This window comes from Eupeodes corollae, chromosome 2 (genome assembly GCF_945859685.1).
Source record: "Eupeodes corollae chromosome 2, idEupCoro1.1, whole genome shotgun sequence".
NCBI classification, from domain to species: Eukaryota; Metazoa; Arthropoda; class Insecta; order Diptera; family Syrphidae; genus Eupeodes; species Eupeodes corollae.
In genome coordinates this window covers 84651221-84656222 of record NC_079148.1, presented here as the reverse complement: position 1 = coordinate 84656222, position 5002 = coordinate 84651221, and the positions used below count along the sequence as shown (strand labels likewise).

Below are 5002 nucleotides of genomic sequence, written 5' to 3'. Positions count from 1 at the left end.
TATATTTGAAGGTATTTCTATTAATATGAAAATTAAAGTCAATATTATTTGATAAGTTATTAATTTCTCTAACACTTCGAGTTAATGGTTCGTTGAAGGCATAGTTCATTCTATGAGCGTTCATTTATTTACTGTTGGTGCTGTTAATGCTTTGTTGCAGCTTAACTTCTGGCTTTTTGGATTTTCAAGTTGTTAATTTCTTATGTTTTCTTTTGTTCATAGTTTTCGATTTTGAATCGATCCGTTCAAAATGGTTAATGTTCCATTTTTGTTGGCAAGGAAGAGTATATGAATAAAAACAATTTGTTTAGATTATACAAATAAAATTCACATTAGTTAAAAGTCCTTAACAATAATATTGTATTCTTTTCTGTGATAAGGAATTATTTAAATCATGTAGACTTTTTAATCTAAATTCATGAAATAGCTTTTTTCAAAACAAAAAAATTAGTTATGTATGTTTTTTCAAACCTACAAAATTTTTCCTCAGTATTTCGTTCAAATTTGTTTCGTACTTTTTATTACGAATTTGTAGTCTTAGGATAAAACATCAAGTTCCTGTAGTAAATTGAAAAATGACAAAAATAATGTTGAAAAATAGTTTTTTTTAGCTAAAATCGAAGTTCGTATTCGTAATCAGCATCAACAATAAACTCACGAACTTTTTAAAACCATAAAAGTATTACAATTCAATACTTTAGGTAGAATCAAATGAAACTCATGAGTCTGTTAACCACATGGAATCGCGAAAGAATACACACGAACGTGATGAAGCAAAACATAAGAAGAATAAGTATTACAAATGTTAAATTTGTATTCCTCAATAAAGAAAAATATACTTTATACAGCTTATACGTTTTTCCAACGAACATTTAGTTATGTAAGTCCTCTGAAGCAAAAAGCACCAACATCTTTGAATTCAAAACAAATTCCTTTATTATTAAAGTAAAGTAAATCATAAATAATTTTCAATAAAAATGATCCTAGTCAGCAAAGAAACAATAGAATATACAATATATACAAAATTACAGTATAGCTCAAAATACTCAAAATAAATAAACAAGTTTTTTGCAAAAAAGATTATTTTCTAGATATACATAGAAATAAATCTAGGCTTCAATTTGACCAACTTTTACAAAAACTTTCGATGATAATGCGTGTTTTTGACATTCTTTCTTTTCGGGCGTGTGTATGTATTCACAAAAGTATATTTCATCAAGAAACTAAGGGTAACATCATCGCCTGGTTTCAATCCTTCTTCAGGTGTGAAGTTCAATTTAATTGTTACGTTATTGGACTTTCTCCAAGTGGTGAATCTATAAAAAAAAATAAGAAAAACAACATAGAATAAGAATTTCCAATTCGATTTGTTTTGTTTTTTACTTTGGTTCCTTTCGTTGAACTTTTATTCGAAGCCGATCATTCGCCGTTCTTCTTCCTTGGTTAGCAGTTTCATAATGGTTGTGGTCATATGGTACATCGTTGGATTAGTTAGCTTGAGGATCAATTCAGTGGACGTGCCAGGCTTCAGTGGCTTTTCACAACGCACAAGCAGAACGTCTGGCACATGGTAGTTAGCAAACAATTGAATGCGATACTTGATCGATCCTGGATGGTACTCCGGCTTGATGACATTGTGTTCGCATTGTCGACAACGCAGAGATCGCTTCTGCTACGAATAGAGGTTGTTCACTGTGAATGGTTGATCGGCAGGTTGACCATGACGCAGCTGAATTGTCGTGACTATAAAGAAATTAATTTTCATTATATAAGGAAATCTGAAATGGAAGTTGACTTACTTTTTTTGATGTTGATTTTCTGTGTGAAAATCGATGGATTTAATTCGCCGACATTGTCAGTAGCTGCCGAGAGACTGATCTGAATCTGTTTGGCTTCTTGGGGGATTCTTGTCGGGCCAGCTCATTTGCCTCCGAATGATTGACACCGTTAAGCCAGTGCGATCCTTAGGAGCAAAATGCATCTATTCGTTGTAGATTTAAAATTTGAACTCACTTACAGTCAGGGTTGGACATTTTTTGGAGTCTTCCTGCGATTGTATTCTTGTTTTGTTTGCGTCTCTTGCAGAACTGCAGACTGGTAGTACTCTTTACACCTAGAAGATGAAGATTAAGCTAGTTGACTACGATATGAATGTTTCGCTACGTACTTACACAATTGATGGAGAAGGGCGTCAGCGGTCGACTATTACATGGCAAAACTTCCACTTGCATCATTGACTTGGTCGTGTTGTTTCTAATGGTTTTGATGGTGACACCTCCGCCGTCAACACCTGCGGCAGCTATTGCAGTTGAGAAGTACATACAAAAACAATGGACAGTATCTGTAGTTAAAAACATTGATATTATTTTGTTAAGAGAAATATAATATACAAAAAACTTACCTGCAAATCAGCGCCTTGTTTGGTTTGCTTTCCAAATTACTTAAAGGAAATTGCTTCCTGCATTTTGGCACTATCTAAAATATAAAATAAATCCATTATTGTTGCACCTCCTTCACTGCAATTTGACTTAATTTTTATTCAATGAAGTGAACTTGTATATACCCTCTGCATTATAAAGAATTTTGGTCTGAAAAATATCAAATTATATTAAAAATCAAAACAATTAACAAAACCTTACTCTAAAAATCCGAAACCCATTGTTTTGTTTTGCAAAATTGATTGTCATTTTTGACAGGTCACAAAAATTCCATAAGTTTCTTTTTAGCCCAATCCCCCATTTTGCTTTTTTTTCTCCACTCACATGTATTCACAGATAGAGAATTTGTGAGAGTTCACCTCGAATTTGGGAGAGTTCACCTCGAATAAAATTTGAGGGTGTTTCAGGTAGGACGGGTACCGGTCGGGACTCTAGATAATATATTTCCTCTATGCTACTGAGCACAATTTGCCCATTAGCATAAGCATGTGTTAGTTGTCCCGTGCATTTATTATGGAAAAATCCAGATTCTATGTAGTTGGTATGGGCTTTTGGGGCTCGGTATGCACACTTAGCGGAAAAAAATGTGAGGTGAACTCAGCCGTTCAAAAAAAGATACGTTGGATTTTAAAACTGACAAATTAATTCAATATTTGAAGAAAAATGAATTTTGATACTTCTTTTAGGTGAAAACTTTACTATAACATTTGACTACTTTTGGCACACAAATTCTATTATTTTTATGGAAATTTTCGATAAAAATAGAACAAATAATGCAGAAAGTATAGGCGCACCATACTGGAATGCAAACGTGGCCTAATTTGAGTTAAGCCCAGTTTTGACAGATTAACAGCGAGGTGAGTATTTTGACAATTCGACGAAAATGTAAACAAAACATAATTCATTCCCAGTAATGCAAATGCAAATGAAGGTAAAACAATATAAAATAAAATATTAATATTAAAAATATTAATTAACTGAAATAAAAAATATATAATGAATTTTCACTTAGATAAAGAAGAAACCAAGAAGAATGTTGCAACAGGAAAAGTGTAATCTCCCGAGAAGGAAGCCGACTTATTTATTCTTGAGCAAAGAGGTACCAAATCTAGGTAATTGTGTTAGTTACGTCAATTGTAAACTCAAATTATATGAATATTATTTTGATTTGTTTAGTTAAAATTACACTTGTCGACAAAATTATGTTCCTGGAAATCAAATCGCTCTATTCCGATGGCATTTTATGTTCTTATTTTTAACCCGACTCGACTGTAGGAATGAGAAGGGTAGATATTACGAATTTGTAGTCTTAAGATTATAAAATCAAGTTCTTGTAATATATTGAAAAAAATATAAAAATAATGTTGAATGCGAGTATTTCTTTGTTTGACTACATGTACCTAGCTATTGACTAATTTAATATTTGACTTGAGTAGATACAATTTAGGAAAACCAAAAATAAGGTGTTTTTTTTTGGGAAATATTTAATGTGTTTTTTAATAACTAGTCTAGTTTTCTGTTTTGTTATTCAAAATAAATAATAGCATTGAATTTTAAAAACAAAAATTATACTAAATTACAAACAATTTTGAAAAAAAATACAACTTTCGATGATAATACGTGTTCCTGAGGTTCTTTCTTTTCGGGCGTCTTCGTGACTGTATTCACATAAGTATATTGCATCAAGAAACCAACAGTACCATAATCGCCTAGTTTGAGTCCTTCTTCAGGTGTAAAGTTCAATTTGATTGTTACTTTATTGGACTTTCTCCAAGTGATGAATCTATAAAAAAAATTGTGAAACAACATAGAATAGGAATTTCCAATTAGATTGTTCTGTTATTTACTTTGGTTTCTATCGCTGAACTTGAACTTCATCATCGAATTCCGTTGAATCGTCGCGTTGATTTAGTACAAACTAAGAATCCAACATGTGTAGAATGGCGTTGGTGGGACTCTTAACACAACGTGGTTCCTCGGTCAGTGATGTCTGCCTCGATAGACTCGTGTTCAATGATAAAGTCGATGTTGCTGTTTTTCAAAATCGATCATTCGCCGTTCCTCTTCCTCGGTTGGCAGGTAGTTAGCGAACAATTGTATGGGGTACTTGACCGATCCCGGATGGTAATCCGGCTTTATGACATTGTGTTCGATCCATAAATACTTCCGCTGCGGATAGAGGTTATCCACTGTGAATGGTTGATCGGCAGGTTGGCCGTGACGCTGTTGAATTGTAGTGACTATAAAGAAATTAATTTTCATTATATAAGGAAATCTCAAATGGAAGTTGACTTACTGTTTTTGATGTTGATTTTCTATGTGAATAATGTGAAAATCGATGGATGGATTCAGTAGCTGCAGAGGGACTGATCTGAATGTGTTTGGCCTGTTGGGGATTCTTGTCGGGCCAGCCCATTTGCCTCCGAATGATTGCCACCGGTAAGCCAGTGCGATCCTTAGGAGCAAAACGAATGGATTCGTTTTACACCTCTTCACTGCAATTTGACTTACTTTTTATTAAATGAAGTAAACTTGTAAATACTTTCTGCATTATGAAGGTTTCA

The 5002-nt window shown here is 33.2% G+C and overlaps 2 long non-coding RNA genes across 3 annotated transcripts; one reads left to right on the top strand and one right to left on the bottom strand.

Moving 5' to 3' along the window:
• Positions 1 to 1051: 1051 nt before the first annotated feature.
• On the bottom strand, positions 1052 to 2886 carry LOC129946859 (uncharacterized). 2 transcript variants are annotated; one of them, XR_008781656.1, is made up of 5 exons: positions 2168 to 2886; positions 2018 to 2113; positions 1800 to 1963; positions 1384 to 1743; positions 1052 to 1316 (listed from the first exon to the last, which is right to left on the bottom strand). It is a non-coding gene; the product is annotated as an uncharacterized LOC129946859 (long non-coding RNA). The 2 variants fall into 2 exon arrangements; XR_008781655.1 differs by having other exon boundaries at positions 2172 to 2885.
• Positions 2887 to 3253: 367 nt separating this feature from the next.
• Positions 3254 to 3807, top strand: LOC129944312 (uncharacterized). Its single transcript, XR_008781414.1, has 3 exons — positions 3254 to 3369; positions 3451 to 3550; positions 3615 to 3807. It is a non-coding gene; the product is annotated as an uncharacterized LOC129944312 (long non-coding RNA).
• The last annotated feature ends 1195 nt before the right edge of the window (positions 3808 to 5002 follow it).